This window comes from Onychomys torridus, chromosome 20 (genome assembly GCF_903995425.1).
Source record: "Onychomys torridus chromosome 20, mOncTor1.1, whole genome shotgun sequence".
Classification (NCBI taxonomy): domain Eukaryota; kingdom Metazoa; phylum Chordata; class Mammalia; order Rodentia; family Cricetidae; genus Onychomys; species Onychomys torridus.
The window spans coordinates 35,493,773-35,505,884 of record NC_050462.1 but is presented as its reverse complement, the minus strand read 5'-3'; the positions used below and the strand labels follow the sequence as shown (position 1 = coordinate 35,505,884).

At 44.5% G+C, this 12,112-nt stretch overlaps 1 protein-coding gene across 1 annotated transcript in view; it reads left to right on the top strand.

Annotated features, from left to right (window-relative positions):
* Positions 1 to 12,112, top strand: part of Kcnmb4 (potassium calcium-activated channel subfamily M regulatory beta subunit 4) — a 58,887-nt gene that overhangs the window by 28,532 nt on the left and 18,243 nt on the right. The window lies entirely within an intron of this gene.

Here is a 12,112-nt window from a genome sequence, read left to right as displayed (position 1 = left end):
ATTTGTCTACCTAGCTCAGAACCATCCAAGTGGCCCTTAATTAGTTCCACCCTTTACTCCCCTTACCTTGTATTCAGCGTCCTGTGGATATTCCTGTGTGGTGACTCTTAGATCTGATTTGGAGTTTTTAATGTTTTCTTAGCTCTATTGCTGTGGTCATCTGTTATGACCTATCACCTCTACACTGTGCCACGCCAAGCCATTATCCATGCTGCTGCCCAGGCCAGGTCTCTAGCCCAGGAGTCTAGTGAGGTCACAGATAGTTCTCAGAATAAAGTCTTGCGTGCCTTGGCATAGTCTCTATATCAGGTCCCTTTCACTGCATAGCAACATGGTTCACTGTGGCAGTGGTATCTTGTGCTTCTGTGGGTTGGCGGGGCTTGCTTGCTGCTAGGTGCAGGCTAAGATAGGTGCGTGATTCCAGATGAGTATTGGTTGTTGATAAAGACCATCAATCTTCCTTTACCTCAGTGTTCAGAAAGCTACAATGCCTTCCTTAAAGCTTGGCGTTATGGCAGCCGCATTCAAGGCAGCAAGACCTCAGCTCTAGAATTAGAAGAAAATATCACTTCAGACATATTCTATTGGTCAAAACAGAGCCGGCAGGGTTCATGGTGTGTTGACAGAGTTCTCCCCTGCCACCACCATCCAGTAAGGGCTCTGGAAGATTTGTGGTTACGGATAGGGTGTAGTTTCCACAGTTCCACATGTTGCAGACACAAGTGTCCATCTGCAGAGTGTGTCTTTCCAGGTATTAGTACACTTTGCACAATCAGTTGCTTTTTCTAGACCTAAACAGATCATGTCACAGCATACCCTTGGATTACAGTAGGACAGTGTCACCTAAGTGACATGAGGAAGAAGATGTTGTCTGAGTACAGTCAAGAAGGAAGGTGCTACAGAAAAAAAAACAAAAAACAGAAGTACCAGCTGCCATGTTTGTCCCACATGTACCATAGATAACTATGTACAACTTTGTCCCAGAGATCCAGAACCCTTGCTTCAAAGGAGCTTTTTAAAGTGCATCATGGGGCAGGAGAGATGGCTCAGGGGTTAGGAACACCGGCTGCTTTTTCAGAGGATCAGGGTTTGATTCCCAGCACCGACATGACGGCTTACAATCATCCATAATTCTAGTTCCATGGCCTCTGACAGAGGTACCGGGCAGCAAGTGATGCACAGACACATGCAAGCAAAACACTCATACACGTGAAGTAAAAATTTGAAAATAATTAAAAAAAAAAATGCATCATTGACTAATTACATGAGAATCTCGGCAGTCAGCCCAGGCATCAGCATTTTGACAAACATGAGCCTTTAGGAAATCTGACGTAGCCGAGGACTAAAACCATGTCTGTATCACTCTCTATTGAAATTTTCCTGTTACACGTGGTATGCCTATCTCCCTAAGCCAACTGTATGCTTGTTAAAGAGCATGCGCAGTACTCTTTGTCTTTGTTTCTCTGGTGCCTAGTTCAGTGGCTGTGTCTCAGTGGCTATTTGGTGAATGGACGAAGTAATGCGGTGTATTGACTTGATAAGGTGATTTAAGGGATGGGTATTCATTGATGAATATAGAAGCTGAGCCTATACAAGTATGACGTCACCAGCTAGGGATGAAAAGGGAACGACCTTGAAATGGGGGTGCTGTACCGCAGCAACCAAGGCTTGAAAACAAGGTATTTTAGGTGTGCAGGTAATCCATTGAGTGTTGGTTGTAACCTGAGCAGGTAGCTAGGGCTGGAACACGAAAAGGCCATTAACATCATACTGAAGACTCTGTTTTTGTAATACAGGCAATGAACAGTCAGGCGAAGCTTTGTCCATTTTGTTTTTAACCAAAGATTGACATAAGTAGAGTTTCTTATTTGGGGAATTAACTGAGTTTTCCAGTGACTGTGTGAGTGTTGAATGCATGTTGGGTGTGGAAAATGAGTTAAAGGCAGGCGGGCAGGAGAAGGCTGGAATGAAGACATGATCTTGGTGATTTTGAATGATTGCTAGGTGCCAAGTGAGTGGTATTCTATTGAGATCACCTAATTTCTTATAGTAGTTATGAATACTAGTCCCGTCGAGCTCCCAGGGAGGAAACAGAGTCTTAAGGAATTATGTGACTAATAGCCAGGGCATATAGCCAGCCCATAAATAAAAAGAAGTCCAGTTAGTCTGATTCCAAGAACTCCTCTCTTAGCAATCTGCTGCATCTGGTCGTGGTGTTTGGGGGCCCAAACGATGGTGGTGATGGTGGTGGTGGTGGTGGTGGTGGTGATGATGATGACGATGGCGGCAGCATCGTTGGTGGTGATAACAGGGATACTGTATCACAAAGGCATTTTAGAGTGAGGACCAGCACGCCTTCATGGCTGTGTACGTGATGAGGGAAAGGAAGGTATCAAATTTGACTGTGTGAGAGACAGGTGTAGTCCAGCTGTGACTGTGCCAGACTAGAGGTACTCACTCCCAAGATGTCCTGAGGGTGCTTCAAAATAGTTAGAAGCTCGAACAAAAAGTCTAGGAACAGGAGATGGGGAGCCATGTTCGATCTGAAACTCCTGGGCACCCAAGCTGTTGTTGAGGCTAAGGGAAAGAATGTGTACCAGGAACACTATGAGAAGAGAAATGTTGATTGACTACATTTCTGTCATAGGCAAGGAGACGGAGGCCGAGTGGCCAGAGGCTGAGAGGAGAGTCTAAAGAACATCACTTTGAAAGAGGACACTGTCCTGAAAGGCCTCTTGGAAGGGAAGGAGGCCATTGGGATCTGTTCTCAGGAGGATTTGGCAACAGTATAGGTCCCACCTCAGAAGACAGGGATGGGAATCATTTTATGTTAAGCCAAGTTGACACCATGAGGGCAATTAGTGAGTGCACCTGACAGTGAGGTTCTCCGTGTTGGAGAAACATCAGGCTGAAGCAGCAGCCTATGGTAAAGAGAGAATGTTTGCTAATCACATATCCGGTAAAGGGGTCGTCTCTAAAGTACAGAAAGAGATCCTACAACCTGAGAGCTATAGCAACAGGAGCAGGCTTTTCAAATGGGCTATGGAATTGAAACGCTTCCCCAAGAGTCACAGAAAGGCAGACAGGTGTGTAAACCACTATTGACCTTGTTTATCCTCCGAGAAATGCAAGTCAAAGCCACAGTGAGTTATCACTTTACCCTTCCAGGATGGCTGTTATTATTTAAAAGGATGAAACCGAGAAAGACAGCTGTTGGTGGTGGGGTGGGGAGACGGGAGGCCCAGCAGTATTGGTTAGGCATATAGAGTGGTGCAGCCACGCAGCCACGGTGGGAGGCAGTGTGGTAATCCCTCCATAGCGTTCAAAGTGCCGAACCACCAAGGAATTCCGCTGCTGGATATTAATTTCAGAAATGATCCTTGAAACTGGGATATCAAAAGGTCCATAGTATTTCTGTGTTTGTTGCTCTAACATTCACCATAGCCAAGATCACAAAACACTCTGAATGTCCATGGACAGATGAATGGATGAAGAAAGTGGCAAGTACTGGGATACATGCCTGGAGTCTCAGCTCCTTGGAAGCCTAAAGCAAGAGGATGGTTGGAGCCCGGGCATCTAAGACCAGCCTGTGCAATACAGTAAGACCGTCCAGCCCATGCCATCTTAAGAGGGCAAGAAGTACAAAACAAAACACAAAAGAAAATGTGGTTTACACGTGCAGTGGGTTACCTTTATAAAGGATGGGATGCTGAGATGGCAGGTCAATGTGTGTGCTACCCAGCCCGATGACTTGAGTTCACTATCTGGAACCATTTCATGGTAGAGGGAGGGAACTGACTCCGGGCAGATTGCCCTTTGACCTCCACTAGCCTGCCACGGTGAGCATACCCACACCCATGCATGTGTGTGCACACACAATCGATAAATAACCGTTAAGATTCTAAAAGGAGGAAATTCTGTCATGGGGCAGCCTGGATGAACTTTGGGGATATTGTGCTCATTGAAATAAGTTGGTTACAGAAAAGCAAATCCCCTGTGATAGTAGGCTTCTGAAACAGATTCACAGATGACAAATGGTGGGAGTTACCAGTGGCTGGGAAGAGAGAAATGGGGGCTTACTAGTCTACAGATGTGGGATGAAACCTCTAGAGAGCTGTATATGATATTATACCACTGGTCAAACTCCAGGGTAGTCTATGTTTCATGGTTTGTCAGGCTCCAGCAGGGCTGACATACATGTGAACTCACAGAGAGCGTGACAGCGTGCACGAGGCCCGTACAAGTTCAAGCCCCACAAAATCCCAGTGTCGAAAAGAGGAAGTAGATGGCCAGTCCCGCCCCTAACCAGGAAGCTGTTCACTCTTGATACCTGCTGGGAAAGGGGAAAATCTGTTTCCTTCAATGGAGTGACACTGGACGTATAAGCCACACTCCAGGGTAGGGTCCATGCTCAGGAGTAGCTGGCCAACATAGATCAGAGTTCAGACTTCATCTTTTTATGGTCTTTTTTTTTTGGGGGGGAGGGGTTTTGCTTTGGGGGTTGCTTTTTTTTTGAGAGAGAGAACATGAGCTTGGGTGGAAGGGGTAGTGGGCAGAATTTAGAAGTTGGGGGAGGGGAAAGGATATGATCTAAATAACGTGGCATGCCAAAAATTTTAAAGCCCATAAAAAAGTCTGTTGAGCGGTCGGATCTTATGTTAATGTTCCTACAACAATAATCTAAGAGTTGGGGGAAGCACTGGATAGCTGGAAGGGAGGGCAAAGAGAATGCATGTAGAGAAACAAGCCTGCTACAGAGTTAAACTGACCAGAAAAAGGAAAGAAATTAAATATGTAACGTGAGTGCGGTAAAACGGGAACACTGCCTGAGGAGCAGGAGACGGGAAGAAAGGAGAAATTTCCTCAGTAGGGAGCCCTTTTCTTGTGAGGTGGGAGCCAAGACAGGGAACAGACCCCAGTGGTCAGCACACTTTTTCTGTTTGTTTGTTTGTTTTTCGAGACAGGGTTTCTCTGTGTAACTTTGCGCCTTTCCTAAAACTCGCTTTGTAGACCAGGCTGGCCTCAAACTCACAGAAATCCGCCTGCCTCTGCCTCCGGAGTGCTGGGATTAAAGGTGTGCGCCACCACCGCCCAGCTCAGCACACTTGTACTGAGCCATTCCTTAGCAGCATTGGGTTTCTCCTGAAGCACCCGCCCTGGACTGGGTGCTGATTTCAGAATACAGGTGGAGGCAAATGTCTCTCTCCTGCCAGCTGTCCCACCTAGCTGGTGATGATCCAGATACCTCTCCCCACTCTCTTCTCCTTTGTAAATAAAGGGTTGCCTCTCATGCAGGCTTGAGTCCCCAGCACCCGTCCAGAAGGACTGTCCCTCCACAGTAGTACAACTATCGGGTGGGAACAAGCCCTCTACCATATACTCAACAGAAAACACTGACCTCACGATACTTCTGGTCCCAAATGTGCAGAGTTTGCAGCCTAAGCGGTGGCTTAGTTCCCTTCCAGGACCATAATGTCCTGCGGTTCAATCCGATTAGGACATACCAAATCCCACTAGTTAAAGTGTGCTCTCAATCTCACCATAAGTCCTCGCTGCTGATACCAACCTGCTGTCCCAAGACTCCACCTGCACGTTTGACCAATATGCACAAAATCAGGGGTCCAGGTCTCCCTCCACGGGACTCAGTTACATGCTGGAAGGATCGGTTCACAGAACTCAGGGAACACTCACTCACTATGCCAGGTGATTACAAGAGACCCAGCTCAGAAACTGCCATATGGAATGTAGACAGGGCAATTAGACACTCTGTCCTGCACACCACCCTTCCGGCACCGATCTCCCCTTTTGTAGGCATCACTGGCGACTAAATTAGCTTGTGGCTCCCATCCCTTCCTGGAGGTCAGAGGGCAGTGCTGACCTTTCCAGCTCTTTGATCACAAGCTGGATCCGTCAGCAATGGCCCCACCCTCTCAGAATCACCTCATTCGTGTTAGCGTCAACTCCAGTGGGAAAGGAAGGAGCTTCTTGTGAACAAGAGGTAGTCCCGTTACCCCTACAATAGGAACTCTGCCCAGAATCCAGGGCCAAGGCGGAATTAAGTATTTCTGATTGTATCACATATACTCCTCTTGTATTAGTCTTCGTTCAGTAATTTAAGCCTATCACACCTCCGTCAGAATGGATACACACCTCTGTCGTTCATGTCACCATCCTGTCTGCAAAGTGTCAAGTAGAGACAGAAGAAGTGAGGGTGTTTATCACAGCCTGGCAACGAGACACGATTCTCAAGGGACTCTGGGAAAGCAGGGGTTTCAGCTTGGTCCCTTCCATCTGACATATGTGAGAGGAAGCAGGAGTGGCGGTGAGGTGTGAGATGGCAGCTCCCTGGTGCCATCCACTCCGGTGCATCTCTTACTACTACCACACAGGGAGCGAAAATAGGCTCATGGCATCCACTCCAGATGCTCTTGGTAAGGTGAACTTTATATTGCAAGCAACCTTTAGATTTCACACAATCTCGGGAACTTCCATTTTTAAGAAGCGAGTGTTATGTTGTTGTTGTTGTTTTAAAGCCAAGGTAGAGATTATTGGAGTCTTGCTATTTAAGACTTACTGAGGTGAACCGTGTTCAGGAGGGCAATCTGCAGGACCAGACAGCCAGCAGCAATGGAGGGTCAGTCCTCATGTCCCTTGGGTGACTTCATCCCAGGACTACATCCATTCATGGTCTCATATTAGCCCACAGCAGTTTATCTCCCTCACCCTTGGTACCACCATCTTTCAAGTGTGTAAGCCTTGTATCGATAGTGTTCATTCAGGTAGGATTACTACACATTTTCCTCATTGTTCCTCAGGCTTATCCTTTTTTTTAGCAAAACCCACCTTAGGCACCCTTAACAAGAATACTCTAATAGTAGAGTGGGGATTCTACAGCCAGAACACTGCTTTAAACAGGTGCATAGGGGCCTTCATCTTTGCCTTCACTGGTTGGCACCTGAGTAATGCAGGAAGTATTCAGATTACTGATAAAACCACTATTTATTAAAGGATTATATTGGATAAGGCAGATTCAATCTCAAGAGTCCTGGAAGGCTGAGAACCAGTCTCACGCTGCTTTACACCACCTGATTCGGTCCCCACCATCCAAGAGCACGAGAGAAGGGGCCTGTGTACATGTTCCCCAGGTCTTAAGCTAGCCAAGAGGCCACGCTCTAGAGGCTGGTACTCCAAGGCCATAGATGTAATGAATACCCGCTACACCTGAGCAGGTGTGAATTTCCTGGGAAAGGGTTATTCATTCCCTCTGGTACATCTGAATGGATGGGAGTTCACAGCTCACGTCATAGACTGGTGCTCACAGACCCTCATCAAATGAATGAATCCAGCCCCAGCCCTCCGATCATCTCTTGAATTCTGCTGTGGCTGATGTCTACATGGCTGAGATGACTCTAGTTGGTCTTCCTAGCTTTGTTTGTTTTTACTGCCTTTCCTTGACTGGGTTGTGTCTCAATTTTAAGACTCTTATTTGATCTTATCATCATCATCATCATCATCATCATCATCTTTGATTAATTTTTTTTTCCTGTTTCTAGTCCAGCTTCAAATTCTGTTACTGAGTTATGTGTCAGTCATGAGACCAAAACAAACAAACAGACAAATAAATAAAACATAATAGACACGTTCTCTGCCTTCTTGGAGCATATAGCTTTTGTTGACAATGTCATATAATTAAAAAGTCAGGTAATGCAATGGAGGAAGACTTCTAGGTACTGCTTTGAGATACTATAACGTGATGGGCCCACGTGGTACAGCCCCAAGTGAATCACATCAGTAGAAGCAGAGGTGGTTCAGGAACTCCCAACTCAGGTAGGTAAAAGCAAGAAAGAGGGAGACTATTTTAATGTGAGGCACTGTAGATGTAACCTCAGTCAGTAGAGCATGAGACTCTTAATCTCAGGGTGGTGGGTTCGTGCCCCACATTGGGCGCCAGATATTGGTGAAATTATTAAGGCCACTCCACGTAGTTAAAAGGGAGGTTTATTTTGTGGGGTAACTTACAAATGAAGGGGTAGGTTGTAGGGTCTGGCAAAGGTATGGCGCAGTCCAGCGGTGTTCTCTGGAGAACTCCGCTCGGTCTACCTCCAGCGTCCAGAGTCCGGGAACCAAGAGAGACCTCTCCTCTCGATCCTGGGTCTTCCGCTTCCTCCTCCGCCCCACCTTGTGGGCGTGAGCATTACCGAAGCCTCAATGGGGGTTGGAACTTCCAGGCCAATGCTGGGATGGCTATCCACTACAAGGCACTCTGGAGTGCCGAGGCCCAGAAGCTTTTCTGAGGTTTGATAATTGTAAAACCAGTGCAGTTGGAGAGCAGTGTGTGTGTGTGTGTGTGTGTGTGTGTGTGTGTGTGTGTGAGTGAGAGAGAGAGAGAGAGAGAGAGAGAGAGAGAGAGAGAGAGGGAGGGAGTATGTGTGCACATGTTGTTGACACTGGAGAGAAGTGGGGGGGGGGGGGGGGGTTACAGCTTTCCCCCTGCCTGTTCTGGTCCACTCAATTTACTCTTTCCCATAATTCCTTTGTTCCTTTCACCCTGTCCCCTTATCTGGGGACAGCTTCATTATTTTCACTGCTAGATATTGGCACAGCACAGTGGTTCTAGGATGGACCCGGGCCCAGCCATTTCCTCCTACTGTGATTCTGGAGGTACGATGGCCTCAGTATTCCATGTGTCACCTCGCACCTTGGCGGATGCCATTACTTGCTTCCATTATTCTGTATTCCCACATCGCCTGGTTGCTTTTCCATGACTTCCCAGGGTTAAATGAGTATTCAAGTCCTCCCCTTACAAATGAAGAACTGCTTAAAGGCAGCGACCACATGACACCGAGGGTCTGGATTTATATTTCTCTTGCCTGATTCACTGCATAACTTGGGTGAATGGCTCTACTCCTCTGCCTTGGTCTCCTCCTCACCTGTGAAATGAGAGTGACCCTGTCTGTCTGGAGGAGTCTGGCTTTTACCTAGGTTATGATAAAGAGTGCATATGCACAGCAGTGCATCCTAAGTCATTATATATGTTTGTCTCCTTTCATTTTAGTCCATGTGTATAGCAAGTGAGAAACAGGAACAAGCAGCTTGGTTATTCTCTGATTGGAGGCTTGAGCACTGGCTGATTCAATAAATGGGGTTTTATTAATGGATAAAGCAATATAACACACACAAGAGAAAGAGTCTGTTGCTCAAAAAGTAAATATGCTATACTTACGCCACTGAATGGATGGATTCTAAATCCGGGGTGTGTATTTTTACCCTTAGCATTTTCAAGACAGATAGATGAACATAACAGCCTGAGTTCAAATGAGTAGAGAGCTCTGCAGAACACAGTCTGAAAGCCATTAAAGGAGAGAGCGAAAAGCAATTGGTCAGGAAAGTACTACTCGCTCACATGGAGCTTGATTTCCTCACCTATACAATTTGATAGCCTGACAACTTACCAGTCTTCTGCACCCAAGCTGTGCGATTTCAACGACTCTTAATTCTAAGTCTTGTACATTCAGAATAACTTCAGATGCTTTATAAAACCCTAATGGTGCAAGAGAGAGAAAGTCACGAAAGAACCAAATGGTCCACGGTCAATGGAGGAGCAGGCAGTGCCATTGCCTCACTGTAATTAGATTTTTGTAAGGGTGATGCTATACGTAGATATGTGTGCTTCTGAATACATTTATAACACATATAGTGAGAAATGCTTAGTTGCTTGTAATTTGTTCTTAACCTGTCTTTGCATTCCAGAAACAGATTTGCTCTAATAAACACCTTTATTTTTAAAATATTTATAGACTGAATTTAAGTATATCATTGGCTATGCAGATTTCCTTTTCTTTTTTTCTTTCTGTGTTTTCTAGGATAATTTTTGTTTTGTTTTGTTTTGTTTTGTTTACAAACTGTATGGCCATGACAGGCTTCTTGTTATCTACTTCTTCTATCTTAAATTAACCCATTTCTATAAATCTATACTTTGCCACGTGACTCGTGGCTTACCAGTACCTTACATCCTTCTTGCCATGGTGGCAGCTGGCAGTGTCTGTCTGCCCCAGCATTCTGCCTCCCCAAATTCTCTTTCTCTTGTCCTGCCTATACTATCCTTCCTGCCTGGCTACTGGCCAATCAGCACTTTATTTATTTTAACCAATCAGATCAACACATTTGACATACAGACCATCCCACAGCACTTCCCCTTTTCTTTTTTTCAAAAAGCAAGGTTTTAACTTTTATATAGTAAAATTTCAGATAACAAAACAATTATCAAGCAAGAATTACAGTTACAATATTAAAGAAGACATCCTATCTATCTTATATTTGTGAGTCTAAAGTTTTATAGCTAACTTATCTTTTATCATAACTGAGGAAATTATAATTATCTAGTCTTCAACCACATCAAAGACCTCAGAAGGATATAATATTACCTGAGAACTGGGAGAAGGATGCAAGCAACTTTCGGGAGTCTTGCAGGGTAGACAGAGACAGCTGGCAGCCTGGACAGTCACCTAATGTTCCTTTGTAAAGTTGGGGCATTTGTCTTCAGCCCACAGGGCTAGAGTCTCTTGGTCACTTCTCTCACTGGCCTGTAGAATGTCTGGCAGTTTTCTCTGCAAAGCAGGTACCTGAAGGACCATTTTGTCAAGCAAAGTTTAGTGGTCACCTTTCTATGGGTCCTGCATGTCCAGTTGATCAAGCAGTCCAGGCAAGAACAGTTTCTTGCTCAAATGGCTATTTTTGCCAAGGTGAAGATAAGATATTAAGTGTCTTCAATGCCCATCCTCCTCTCTGAAGTAAATTGGTGCTGCCAGGAGCAGACATGTCTCACTGTCCAGAAAGTCTAAATTTTAAAAATATTTTAAAAGCCATATTCTGAAGGTCTTTGACGTGTTTGAAGATTACCTATCTATCTGAAATATCTCTGTATATACCTAGAAGACTTAATTAACATGGCTACGAGTATGATTGATTATCATAGATAACTAATTATTAATCTATTTTTAATTATCCATTACAATTTTAAATGAGCTGTACAAACATAATACCTTAAACAAGAGTAGAAATATACATACAGTATAATAAAATTAACTTTAAGTTTGTATCAATAGACTAAGATCTATACCAATGTAAGACATTTTAAATGAGTTGTTGCTCTTTAAAAGTAAGTTCATTAATCTACCCTTTCATCCTATTATATCTATATCATATGCCCCCTTTTTTTTTCTTTAGAAAGAGATCACATTTATAATCAACCTGTTTTAAATAAAAATATTGGTTTTTCTCTGTCCCACACCAGAGGGCTCTTCTGATTTGGGACATAAAAATCTCTTAACTTTTTTTTTTTCTTAGCAATATGTCTGGGTTTAGAGAAGGAGTGAGCCAATTCCATCTCCAAAGCCAGCTTGATAATTTTGGGAAATTGGGCGTAGTTTTTCTTACTACTTCCTGCTGGGGGGGGGGCTTATGGGGACATAAAGAAAATTTTAGGATTATGAAGTAGTCTGTGAGGGTAAACCTCTGAGCCAGTTGCCTTGAAACCATTTTGGATGTTGGATCATCTGGGCCATGGTGTCATCAGAGACCTTTCATGTGGTCTTGGCTGATCAAAACTGATATATCTTAATCTGGAACAAATCCATAGCCTCTGGCTTTCTGTGGAAACAAAAGCAGAGACCCTTTTCCAAAGCAACATATGCTTATATCCAAATTTTGAAGTCAAGGTACCTTTAAAATTTACATATTTGTTTAACTCAACAGCTTTTACGATCAAATCTTTTTCTGTAGTTAAAAATCCCAAAGACAACATAAACCAGATTCTCTGTGTAATATCCATCTTTGTAAGATTGAAACACGGCTGTGGCTGCTGGCTCCTCCCACCTCAGCTTCCCAAAGTGGCGGTGGTACAGTTTACCGCCAGATCTGGGTCTGGAGCCATGTGTACCATCAACAATCAGAAGCAGTTCTACCAAAGTAGTACATAGCCCAGAAACCTTTTTTTTTTTTTTTTTTTTTAACTCACAAAGGCTAAATCCACCATGCAGCAGAGTAAAGTGCCACTTGTAGACTCCTCATTCCCGACATACTGTAGGTCAGACACGCATGCCAGGAACCCGCC